The following is a 13,488-nucleotide window of genomic DNA, read 5'->3' on the forward strand; positions in this document are numbered from 1 at the left end:
TATATGTACAGTAAACACACACATGTATGTACAGTACACACACATATGTATATATTGACACATTCATATATACACATACATATACATTACTGTGCAAAAGCCTGAGGCAGTAGTAGGTATCGGCCGAAGATTTTTGCACAGTAGTGTGTGTGTGTGTGTGTGTATATATATATATATATATATATATATATATATATATATATATATATATATATATATGGATGGAGCCTGGTGTTGAGGCAGTGGTGAGGGCAGCGGCTTGGGATCCAAAAGGTCCTGAGTTCAAGCCCCGTTGAGCCACTGAATTAATACACCAGGGGGTTGACTCAGCCTGTCATCCTTCCGAGGTCGGCAAAATGAGTACCAGTATACTGGGCCGGTGTATACCCCGGTTAAAATAGGTGTACCATATTCCTGTGTCGTAAGAGGCATCAGGAAGGGCATCCGGCGTAAAACATGTGCCAAATCACTATGCAGATCATACGGATGATCCGCTGTGGCGACTCCTAACGGGAGCAGCCGAAAGAAGAAGAAGATATATATAAATAAATATATTTATATCGATAAATTTATATCGATATATATATTGTTGTGGTTGACGAAATTCACAAACCACCATTCAGGTCCCTTAGGTGAGATATCTCGGTAAGTATATGTGTAATTAGGCCCAAACCCGTTGTCTCGAGGGAATAAATGTCATTCATGCGGGCTGCGACTCTTCAGGATAGCCGTTTTTCTTTTACTATCTTTATTTTGGACCAGCCGCCATTATTACTACCACCAACCACGTCTCAACAGCCATCACACAACAACCACCAACCACAACGCCGCTACACAACAACCACCAACCACAACGCCGCTTCACAACAACCACCAACCACAACGCCGCTTAACAACAACCACCAACCACAACGCCGCTTCACAACAACAGCCACCAACCACAGCGCCGCTTCACCACAGCCGCCACGACCTTTACCGTCACAACTCGCCACCATCGCATTCACACCATCTCGCGCCACTCGTGGGCGCCGATGCTGGGCTCGTGCGGGGCGCGCACCGAGCAGCATGTTCAAAAACATCACGGACTTTCCGCAGAAAACGGATCAAAAACGACTCACGCCCACTTTTGTTCCGTCCAATCGGTGAGCAAGGGACGATTTGGCCCCGCCTCCAGGGCGTTGGAGGGCGGTCGCTATATGCAAATTCATGGATCAAAAAGCATTCACGCCCACTTTTCCTCGGTCCAATGGGGAGCCAGTTAGAGGTGAAGAGTCGGAGGCAAAGGGTCAAGGGTGAAAGAGCGAAGCCACGGGGCTTGTATAAACGGCTGCGTTCGTCAGTCAAGTTCAGTGGAGTTGTGCGGAGTTCAAGAGAGTCGTCGGTGGAGCTGGAAAGAAGTGGGAGAAGTCAAGAGTGAAGAGTTGGGACGAGCCAAGAGAGGAGACGGAGAGGGCGAGTAGACGGAGCTGTGGAGAGGTGACGGCGGCGAAGGCGGACGAGGGGGTGCTCGCGTCGGTGCCGGGAGCTGCACAGGGAGAGGCCAGCAACGCGACAGCAACCCCGGGGTCAGTGGAGGAGACGCTCGCCGCGGGACCCGAGACAGGGTGATATCCTCCTTCCCCCGAGCATCAGCAATCCCCTCCTGTTTCCCCCCGCGCTGAGATAGTGCGACAAAGGGGGCCCCTTTCCCACCCCCTACCAGACACTGTCCGCGAGGCCCGCGGAGTTGAGGCACCACCGCCGCTCTGCGTCTCATCATCAGACGGTAGGCCCGACCCGGTCTCGGCCCCAGGCCCGCCTCATCCTGGAGGGTGGTTCTCTTTTCTTTTGCTTTGGGAATATGTGTTGTCGGCGCCATCTGTGAAGTAAAATTGTATAAGTGTTGCCGTGTGCCCGGTAGTCGGTTAGATCTGCATTGTTGCATTTGCTTTTTGTGTAATATTGCATTGTCTTCTTCTTTTACATGTGCTTTTGGTGGAATTGTATATGTGTGCTTTCCGTTCATCGCGAAATAAATGTGCTTATTGTTGAACTGTTTTCCCGCTTCGCTTCGTCTTTTCCTCTATTGAATCTCCATCTTGCTTCACGTAAAGGGTTGGTCGTGGGCTAAAACGCCCGATAATTAATCGAACCGTCGAGGCCGACGAATAACACCGCTCGGTTATCCCGATAGTACGGAACGGGTCGCTTAAAGTGGCCCGTGTCCGAAGTCGACCTGCGGCGAGGTGCGATCGCCCGGTCTACCTTCCGTGTGGGTACTTAGGTAGGTCGAATTTGGCGAGCAACCCTATCCCACGCGGGGGCCGATTGGCACGATCGCGGTGAGACCGAAAGGTCCACCCGTGACTAGTTCCCGGCGTTAGTCCGAGAGGGTCACGACTGGATTGTCCGTCCGGTGGGCGACGTGCCGCGATTCGAGTTACGTGGCCGTCCGCACACCGGCGGGCGCGAATCCGCAACACTGGTGTCAGGTCGTGCGATATAAACCCATCGCCCTCCTCGCGGCACTGGTATCGGAGAACGGGAAAACGGGCTCTCCTGTCTCCAGCTAAATTCACGGGAATCGGTCCAGGGGTGAGAGGAGCGACCCCCGATTCCCTCCAAATTACGAGCGAGCCAAATTAACCCTTTAAGAGAAGCAAGATGGCGTCTCAAGGCGAGCGGGAGCCGCGGGTATTAGAGATGGATGTAGAATGTGTAGAATCCATGGCTCAGGATGGGATCCCCGTGCAGGAAATGTTGGTTGTACAGGAGGGCGAACTCGCCCAACTGAACCCAGAGCCCGAAATGGGTGCGGCAGCGGCCGCGGTGTATGACACCTCCCCTCCCCTCTCCACCAAAACCCCTCCCCGACCCCTGCCGAAACGGCTCACCCAAGCGCACCCGACATGGCCCAGCTATGCGCCATGCTGGCGGAAATGACAGCGAAGATAAATGCGAACATGAACGAAAAGATGGATACAAATACAAATGAAATGAAAAACGAAATAAAAGGAATGAACGAAAAGATGGATGCGAATACACAGCAAACGAACAAGCAAATAGACGGAATGGAAGCAAACATGAGGGAAGAAATGAAAAAGCTGCGGGGTGAGACGCAGAACATGGGCCGATGCCTGCAGGCGGGCATGAAGGCCGTGACCGGGGAGATAAGAATGGCGACTCCACGTGTGGGAGCAAACGAGCTGGAAGGGGGTGCAACGGCTGACAGGCCCGCGGTGGAGGCGGGTGAAAAAATAATTCGGGGGGCGTGTTGGGCGAGGGTCGTGACGATGACCGAAAGGGAAGAATTAAATGGGGAGACCAAAACGTGTGAGACGAGACACGAGGTGACGACAAGGGAAATAATAGTTGAGACAAGGGAGGTAAAGGGTGAAGAGGTGACCGAGTTGGCAGAGACACGGGAGATGGGAACGATAGAGGGAAGACCACACGATGAAGACGGGGTAAGTGACGCACACACACACACTGAGGTAGTGGAGGATAATGAGGGTTAGCTCGCGGACTGGGTAGAGACCCAGTGCGAGCAGCTGGATAGCCTCCTCCAGGAACGAGGGGAGGGAGTATTCCCCCTTGAGGCGAGTCACGACCAGGTGAGTTCGGTCGTGCTTTGCGAGGTCGAGGGGAGGAGTGCTGCGAACAGGTGCTTGGAGAGCTTGGGGGGTATAGAGGCCCCGGAGACCCTTGTGGGGACACGAATCCCCAGTGTGGTTGTCCCTGTGTGAGTGCGTCCCCGTATGTGGAAGCGACCCCGTGCGTGAGTGGTATGGTGGCGATGGTGCCGGAGTGCGTGCTTGCCAGCACGCCGTGTGTGGATGAGGCACCGTGTGTGGAAGAGGCCGTGTGTGTGGATGAAACGGCCAGTGTGGATGAGGCACCGTGTGTGGAAGAGGCCGTGTGTGTGGATGAAACGGCCAGTGTAGATGAGGCACCGCGGGTGAGTGCCCCCGCGTGTATGAGTGAGGCACGAGTGAGTGGAAGGCCGCGAGTGAATGGAGCACTACGTGTGAGTGGTATGGTTTCTGCAAGGGAGACCGTGTGTGTGAGAGAGCGGTATGTGAGGGAGTTGTCGGTTGGCATGCGGGAGCACGCAGCCGCGTCTCCCGGTGTGAATGTAATGGTGAGGTGTGTTGGCGTCGTAACACGCGGGAGTGCGTGCGTTGAATGGCGACGACGACGGCGACAGAAGAAAGAAAGCCGGGTAGCGGCTGTAGTTGTTTCGGGGACCGTGCCGGGTTCACCCAGCAGTGAGCACGAGGTCCGTGCTGTGCAACGCACGAGGCCCCCACATGCTCGCTTGCGAGAGTGAAGTCCCGGTCCGGAAACTACCGCGGTGGATTTGCCGATCCCGCCGACGGACAAAGTTTAGGCAGGATTATGGATTTGGATCGGACGGGTTCTCCACGCGATCGTGTGTGTAAGCTCCAACGGGCAAAGCACATGTGTTCGCGTGGGGAACCCCTCGAGACGTGGGGCTTGTGTTTTTTTTATGCGCACGGTGACGCCATCGCTGCACGTGGGGTTGGAATCCGGCAGGAGGGGTATCCCTGCCGGATGGTACCGTCCAAGGAGGGACGAGGAACACGTGCAGCTGCATGACGTCACGGGCAGGTGCAAAGTGCACGAGCTGTGAGTTGCCGCGTTGGTGCTGCGCAGGTAAAGAAAAAAAAAAAGAAAAAGCAAGCCTCACTTTCGGGTGCACAGGATTCCTGGGCAAGGGGTGGAAGACCCCCTTACAAGGGCACAGGATGGAAACTAGTTAGGGGGAAGGGTCAGCTTAGTTAGACCGACTTCATGGGGCAGGGGTAAGTCCTCATGGAGCCCGTGGAATGGATTAGGTGGAGGGATTTAGTGAGCTTTAGGTTGGGAAATAAAATGATTTATTTGGAGACAGTGACAGACTTGTGGATGTGTAGAGGGGATGTAGTTTAGCTACGTAGTGTTAAAAGGAACGTGCTGTAGTTTAAGGGACGACGTGGGAGCACGAGTTAGTTTGGGGATGTAGTTAGGAGGATGGCAGAGTCCAGCGGTGAGTGTGTTGAAGAGTTGTGAGGTGAGTACATGATGAGCGAGTGAGGCCAGCGGGTCTGTGTGTATGGAGCGAATGGGGACTGCATGGTGCGATGAGTGATTGGGGGGAGGAGTGACTCCCGCCCAAGGGACCCCAGGGTCAGTGTAGAGTGAGTTAGGGGGTTAGTCAAATTGAAAAATGGAGGTTGTTTTGTTGTTGGTGGGAGTGTAGGCTCGAAACCCGTTTGGAGGGGTGCAGGAGCCCTGTTGACGGGCTGGGAGCGTGGCTGCGAAAAGTGAGTATCGCTGAGTGGGTACCCCGGGCACCAGGCTCGTCGGCCGTGGTAGGCCAAGGGCCCATGGGGGGCCGGGGTAGCGTAGTGGGCACGGGTGCGCCTGCTTGGTGCGGGGGCCCGGGGCGCCATTAGCCGCGTGGGCAGTGTTGTGGGCACGGGTGACCCTCGGAAAGGGGCCCGGGAAGCCAGCCTGCCACGTGTGCGTTTCAGGGCAGGTGCCATGGGGGGCACTCCCCGGTGTTAGGGAGCTGGTAGGCTCAGAGGCAGTGTAGTGCCCGGGGGTGCCATCGTCGGAGAATCGGCAGAGGGTCGTGCCTGCCAAAGGGAGCCACGTGTCCCAGCCATGAGACCGTGTGAGGGCACGGAGAGAAAATTGGGGGGCGAGGCCCGAAATTGTGAGGACACCAACACAGGCGACGGGAATCTGGGTTGTTAGAACCAATAGTTTAAGCGAGAGGCGCTTGTTGGAAGCCCCGGGGTAGTTTAACAGGTTAAATGGATAGGGTAGATTAGGAAGTGTACCCCTCCGCACCATCCATCCCCTCGCTCTCGTTGTGGGCCGCTGGACCCACTTCGTGTTGTAGATCGCTGAACTCTGGGGAGGCCATTCTGAGGCTTCGTTGGGCCTCGACACAGGACGTTAGCTCTCCCTTATTCCCCTCCGGGAAGGGAACGTAGGGGTTGGGAGTAGGCTAGGTGACAGGATAGGTTAGCCGAACAAGGAGAGTACAGGGGGTTAGGGGACGATTTATGGTGGGGAAGTAAAAATAAAAACAACAAAAAAATAAGTTGGGGCTAAATTGAGGTTTGACAAATTAAGGGAGTGGGTATGTACAGTGACAGGCAAAGGCGATAGGTTGGGAGGGAGACCGTAGGGTAGGTCCGAGCCCACCTTCCAAGTGGCCAGCACCACCGCACTCCCTCCACCAACCTCCACTGAATGACACAGACTGGCCAGCTTCATCTGCTGGCTGCGTTGCTGCAAGGCAAAGGCCGGCCCACTTCATCGGCAGCTGTTGTTGTGCTGCAAGGCCTGTGCCATCGGCTGGCCGTGTTTTGCTTCAAGGCCTGTGCCGGCCACTTCATCTGCTGGCTGTGTTGCTGCAAGGCCTGTGCCGGCCCACTTCATCTGCCGGCTGGCTGTTTTTCTGCAAGGCCTGTGCCGCCAGTTCGTCTGCCGAATGTGTTTGCCTGCAGCGGCCTTCTTCTGCGGGCTGTGGTTGCCTGCTACCTTTGCCATGCCATGCCCACTGTCCCTGTTCACCAGCCCCGTTCAGTTTTTGCTTTGCCCCCCCCCCCCTGTTCATTGCCATGTGCGCCAGGATCAAGGCAACAGTTTGCAAGCTGCAAGAACTGCCCTGTTGGCAGCTACAACACGGGCCTGCAGTGGCGGCCCGTGCACCGTGTTTGCATCCATTCATCCATCCATTCGTTGTGTTCATTGCGTCTGCCACTTGAGCTGGCACGGAGACTACGTTTGTGCAGCCCATGCACCGTTGTGGTTCACTGCGTTCAGTTCAAACCATTCATCCATCCATTCGTTGTGTTCATTGCGTGTGCCACTTGAGCTGGCACGGCGACTGCGTTTGTGCAGCCCATGCACCGTTGTGGTTCACTGCGTTCAGTTCAAAAAGGAAGGCCTTGGACTGCGTGTGAGCAGCCGGCCACGTTCCCTGTCACCTGCATTGTTTTGAGCCAGAGACTGCATGCGAGCAGCCTGGCTCCCTGTTAACTGCTTTCTTTTTGCAGAGTTCATTGATCCTGGGCCATGGTTTCGTGTAAAATTTGTAAGTTAAAGTTAAGATGTACTGTACATATGAGTGCGCCCCCGGCATGTCTGTCTAGCGCCGGCAATTTTATTTAAGTCGTCCATGTGAGTGAGTTTGTTTAGTTAGTTACTCAGCCCTCAGGTTATTTATTTTGGGGACACGAATACCATCAATGTCGCACTCAGGGATCCATAGGTAAAATGTACTAGGGGAAAACACACATGATGGCACACGAAAATTTGACGACTCGGGACGAGTCTGTAAAAAGGGGAGGGGGTAGTGTTGTGGTTGACGAAATTCACAAACCACCATTCAGGTCCCTTAGGTGAGATATCTCGGTAAGTATATGTGTAGTTAGGCCCAAACCCGTTGTCTAGAGGGAATAAATGTCATTCATGCGGGCTGCGACTCTTCAGGATAGCCGTTTTTCTTTTACTATCTTTATTTTGGACCAGCCGCCATTATTACCACCACCAACCACGTCTCAACAGCCATCACACAACAACCACCAACCACAACGCCGCTACAGAACAACCACCAACCACAACGCCGCTTCACAACTACCAACCACAACGCCGCTTCACAACAACCACCAACCACAACGCCGCTTAACAACAACCACCAACCACAACGCCGCTTCACAACAACAGCCACCAACCACAGCGCCGCTTCACCACAGCCGCCACGACCTTTACCGTCACAACTCGCCACCATCGCATCCACACCATCTCGCGCCACTCGTGAGCGCCGATGCTGGACTCGTGCGGGGCGCGCACCGAGCAGCGTGTTCAAAAACATCACGGACTTTCCGCAGAAAACGGATCAAAAACGACTCATGCCCACTTTTGTTCCGTCCAATCGGTGAGCAAGGGGCGATTTGGCCCCGCCTCCAGGGCGTTGGAGGGCGGTCGCTGTATGCAAATTCATGGATCAAAAAGCATTCACGCCCACTTTTCCTCGGTCCAATGGGGAGCCAGTTAGAGGTGAAGGGTCGGAGGCAAAGGGTCAAGGGTGAAAGAGCGAAGCCACGGTGCTTATATAAACGGCTGCGTTCGTCAGTCAAGTTCAGTTCAGTGGAGTTGTGCGGAGTTCAAGAGAGTCGTCGGTGAAGCTGGAAAGAAGTGGGAGAAGTCAAGAGTGAAGAGTTGGGACGAGCCAAGAGAGGAGACGGAGAGGGCGAGTAGACGGAGCTGTGGAGAGGTGACGGCGGCGAAGGCGGACGAGGGGGTGCTCGCGTCGGTGCCGGGAGCTGCACAGGGAGAGGCCAGCAACGCGACCGAGGTGGAGGAGGAGACGCTCGCCGCGGGACTCGAGACAGGGTGATATCCTCCTTCCCCCGAGCATCAGCAATCCCCTCCTGTTTCCCCCCGCGCTGAGATAGTGCGACAAAGGGGGCCCCTTTCCCACCCCCTACCAGACACTGTCCGCGAGGCCCGCGGAGTTGAGGCACCACCGCCGCTCTGCGTCTCATCATCAGACGTTAGGCCCGACCCAGTCTCGGCCCCAGGCCCGCCTCATCCTGGAGGGTGGTTCTCTTTTCTTTGGCTTTGGGAATATGTGTTGTCGGCGCCGTCTGTGAAGTAAAATTGTATAAGTGTTGCCGTGTGCCCGGTAGTCGGTTAGATCTGCATTGTTGCATTTGCTTTTTGTGTAATATGGCATTGTCTTCTTCTTTTACATGTGCTTTTGGTGGAATTGTATATGTGTGCTTTCCGTTCATCGCGAAATAAATGTGCTTATTGTTGAACTGTTTTCCCGCTTCGCTTCGTCTTTTCCTCTATTGAATCTCCATCTTGCTTCACGTAAAGGGTTGGTCGTGGGCTAAAACGCCCGATAATTAATCGAACCGTCGAGGCCGATGAATAACACCGCTCGGTTATCCCGATAGTACGGAACGGGTCGCTTAAAGTGGCCCGTGTCCGAAGTCGACCTGCGGCGAGGTGCGATCGCCCGGTCTACCTTCCGTGTGGGTACTTTGGTAGGTCGAATTTGGCGAGCAACCCTATCCCACGCGGGGGCCGATTGGCACGATCGCGGTGAGACCGAAAGGTCCACCTGTGACTAGTTCCCGGCGTTAGTCCGAGAGGGTCACGACTGGATTGTCCGTCCGGTGGGCGACGTGCCGCGATTCGAGTTACGTGGCCGTCCGCACGCCGGCGGGCGCGAATCCGCAACAATATATATATATATATATATATATATATATATATATATATATATATATATATATATATATATATATATATATATATATATGTATGTATATATATATATATATATGTATGTATATATATATATATATATATATATATATATATATATATATATATATATATATATGTATATATATATATGTAAATTCATTGACAATTGTACTTTTTGTTTTTGGTTTCGATCCACGGCTGAACTGTGGTTAAGGCCAAGGTCACCTTTGCTCTACGGCAAGGATACGGCGGCCGTACGCCCTCTGAATTGACAGAAACGTGCGGCGGCCGGAGAGAAACTGAGGTGGCCTCAGGGAAGCCCTACGCCGTTTGCCTATATTTTACAGGCCGTAGGGTCGCCGTGGAATTATAGCGCGGAGTTATAAATTTTTTTTCATTTCTACGTTCGCCGTAGCAATTCGACAAGCCAAGCTATGACGTAGATGTGTTCCACGTCGACCGTACGTAGGGCATACGGTGGGCTTGCGTTATTCGTGCGGCTGCCGTAAGCTCTTCTCAATGAAAAATGAATTTACCAAACCCCCCAAAAATTACGGCGACCGCACTATTTCCACGGTCGCCGTACGGTGGCCTTGCGGTCTGTGTGACTACCTGCAGGCAATGCAGGGTCGACGCACAGTTCCCCTACGCCCGCCGTGCACCTACGTATGGCCTCCGTGGCAGTCTGCGTCGACCGTGCGTCCACCGTGCGCTAGAGATCGGAGTATAGGTGTTTGCCTATACAGTGAGTGATGGCCCCAGAATCCGAATTTAATTCATTCCAGGAGGCTGTTCAGATTGCAAAAAGTTCGGATTCAAAAAATATTTTCCCAATTATAAATAATGCAGTGAATTGATCCGTTTGTGGACCCAAAGAAAACCCACTTTCAAGACACTTTAAAATGCAATTCCCCATGTTTAAGGTCAAATAAGATGAGTAAATGACCTTCGGTGGCGGTGTATGTACCAGTATGTAAACTGGTACAATCACCAATCCAAAGGTCCACACAGGCTCGAGCTCTGTATTGGGTTCCGATCGCTCGTGCACTCTGCGAGAGCGCTGCCCCCGGGGCAGCTCATCAAACATGATGCCCGCAGAACCACAATCACTTTCATCAAACGCATCGGGCTGACGTAATGGATATTCCAAATTACAACTGGTTTTGCTGTGAAATTCAATCCTTGCCCGACAGTCCGTCACACCACGTGATCAGATTGCTTTTTTTTGTTATTAATTAAAACACAAGATGATTAAAAAAACAAACATCACAAATGAAGGTGAAAACACGAGGTAAGGCCTAAGTCACATTTGGCTGAAGCGGCCGGAGGGTCTACAAAATGTACGGGCACAGCAATTATAAAGCGGCCGCAGTATTTCCACGGTCACACAATGTAGCAGTCACATATGTTTTTATTTTTCGGGTAGACGCACGGGGGTATTTATAAATTGTGGAGACCGAAAACGTGTGGGTGCCGTACAGTCTTTGATTTGATGTCGCACGGTGACCTTATGGCGTTCCTGCGGCGGCCATATAATTTTCAAGGCAGACCAAGGTAGCCTCAAGGTGCCCGCAAGGCGACCGCACGGGGACGCTAAGCCGAACGTGCAGCCAGACGGACGGTAACGAATGGGTTAATTTTTTTTTTTTTACCAGTTCTTTTGTTTCGGCTTGTCGCATTTCTACGGCGAATGTAGAAATGAAAAAAAGTTATAACTCCGCGTTGTAATTCCACGGCAACCTTACGGCCTGTAAAATATAGCCAAACGGCGTAGGGCCTCCCTGAGGCCACCTCAGTTTCTCTGCGGCCGCCGCACGTTTCTGTCAATTCAGAGGGCGTACGGCCGCCGTATCCTCGCCGTAGAGCAAACATGACTGAGGCCTAAAGTATCGATCGACACACGAGAGATGCTTTCACGAGGACTTCCACCGACGAACTGAATGAATAAAGCACGAAGATGCGGCTCGAACAGGTGGGGGAGACACGTGAACAAACATGAACGCCACGTTGTGTTCGGTTTTTTTAAAATGTATTAGGTTTCTAGCGCAAAATTTTCTCGAAAAAATTGTTCGGATTCCAATTTGTTCAAAGAATGGGGCGTTCGGATTCTGGGGGCACCACGGTATATTATAGTTATAGTATATTCAGCTATATATACTGGTGTATTTTTATTTCAGTAAAAAAAAGAACTGGTATATATACCTACTCGTTACCATCCGTCTGGCCGCACGTTCGCCTTCGGCCCCCCTGCGGTCCCCCTACGGTCGCCTTGCGGGCACCTTGCGTCTGCCTTGAAAATTCTATGGCTGCCGCAGGAACGCCCTCAGGTCACCGTGCGACATCAAATCAAGGACCGTACGGCACCCCCACGTTTTCGGTCTCCACAATTTCTAAATACGCCGTGCGGCTCCCCGAAAAATAAAAACATATGTGACTGCTACATTGTGTGACCGTGGAAATACTGCGGCCGCTTTATAATTGCTGTGCCCGTACATTTTGTAGACCCTCCGGCCGCCGAGCCAAATGTGACCTAGGCCTTACTCACATGGTTTTGCCTTCAAATTCTGGCCTGAGTGGTACAGCACTTACAAACCACCCACTACGTTCCACATCAATTGCGCAGCTTTGGCAGCATTGACTGTTCTTCGAACAGCAAGAAGATACCTTTACATTACGACTACTCCTGGGTCTTTGAAAAAAAAATAGAAGCCTTTGCTGAACAAATGAAGATTTCCAGTGCATTGTCCTCACCATTGGATTACCATTGTGGGGATGGTGGTGGCTTTGTGGTGAGACCACTGGGCTGGTATTTAGAGGTTCTGGCTTAAAATCCAACTGAAGGCAGCTATATTTCAGTGGTTGAATTCCAAACTTCTGTAGATGAGGAATGGATCAATTAAAAACACATTTGGCTCACTCATGACTTTCAAGGACAATGTAATCTGGCTGCATTTTCTGGCCTCGTTAATGTGGTTCTCGTTCGCACTTTGTGGTTGATTACGTTAAGGTTCTCAGGGAAACTTCGGAAGAGCACTATAATGTGCGACCATAAAATGGAAGTGCTGCCCAAATCCTGCACAGAAAAATACCATGTGGATGAGTTTCCACAAATCGAGGTAGTTATTGTTGCTTACCATGAAGGTGCATTGTGGAGCGTGCAGAAGGAAAGGGACAACATTCAAGTCTGGTGTTGGCTTAACGGTTAAGGTGGCTGCCTTAAGATCATAGGATCTTGAGTTTCAGCCCCTGTCGGTTCGTTGAATTAACACCAGGTTGGTTGATTCATCCCGTCATCCATCTGAGGTCGGCAAAATAAGTACCAGCGTGCTCGTAACAGGGAGCATTTGCATCAGTGGCACAGCCGCACCCCCAGAAAATGATGCAGCCAAGCACTCAGGGGCTGCATTCGAATAAATATAAAAGGGGCAATGTTCAATTAGAGAGTGATGATACCCAGTTCAATGTTTGACTGTGTGAGCATGAAAACCATGTTTTCCTTTCCAATAATTGTGCAAAGCTGGTTGCACTTGTATACTCACAGTGGGTGTTTCGAGTGGTGAGCTCGATAGGAGGAATTTTTGTTCCTCGTAAAAAAAAACAAAAAAACTTTGAACCGACTTGAATTGTGCCCAGGTTTGATCGAACAACCTTTTCAAACATGTGTGGTTTTCTTTTTATTCATTTCAATTTGCTTGGATGTGAGCCCAGTTGCTGGTGAATGCGAAGGGACTTGCCAAAGCCAGCACCGTGGTTGATGCATAGGTTCCAGAAGCACTTGAAATATTTTTTGGAACCGAGGGAATTCTGTGAATTCTAAATATCGTGGGATTCTGACAGGTTATAGTGAACGATCTGAAAAATAAGTAGACGGATGAATACGTGACTCTAAAATTCAATACGTTTACGTATTTCCTCGTCACATATAATCTGAACTGCTTATTTTGTTTGAAGGCCGTCTAAATATTACTTTGCCAAAACAATGGAATTCTGAACCCCTTTCCAAAATCAGTACTCCCCTTCCAGACCACCTTTTCACCACCATTCCTTTCCTCCTTCTCCCCAATCTCTCTTCCCTGTCTTTACTGCTCTACTTTTATGATAGCATTGGACAATGTAGGGATTGGTTTATATTTCGGATTAATTATGTGAATACCCAACAGGACTGTGTTGGTAGGATATGATTGGTGGTTTGAGTGTATGACTGTTTTG

The 13,488-nt window shown here is 51.7% G+C and overlaps 1 protein-coding gene across 1 annotated transcript in view; it reads left to right on the plus strand.

Moving 5' to 3' along the window:
• The window catches only part of LOC147026118 (uncharacterized), a 196,829-nt gene that overhangs the window by 709 nt on the left and 182,632 nt on the right, over window positions 1–13,488 (plus strand). The gene's annotated exons all lie outside the window — the stretch shown is intronic.

This window comes from Eptatretus burgeri, chromosome 5 (assembly GCF_056783735.1).
Source record: "Eptatretus burgeri isolate ZD-2024b chromosome 5, Ebu_testis_v1, whole genome shotgun sequence".
Classification (NCBI taxonomy): Eukaryota; Metazoa; Chordata; class Myxini; order Myxiniformes; family Myxinidae; genus Eptatretus; species Eptatretus burgeri.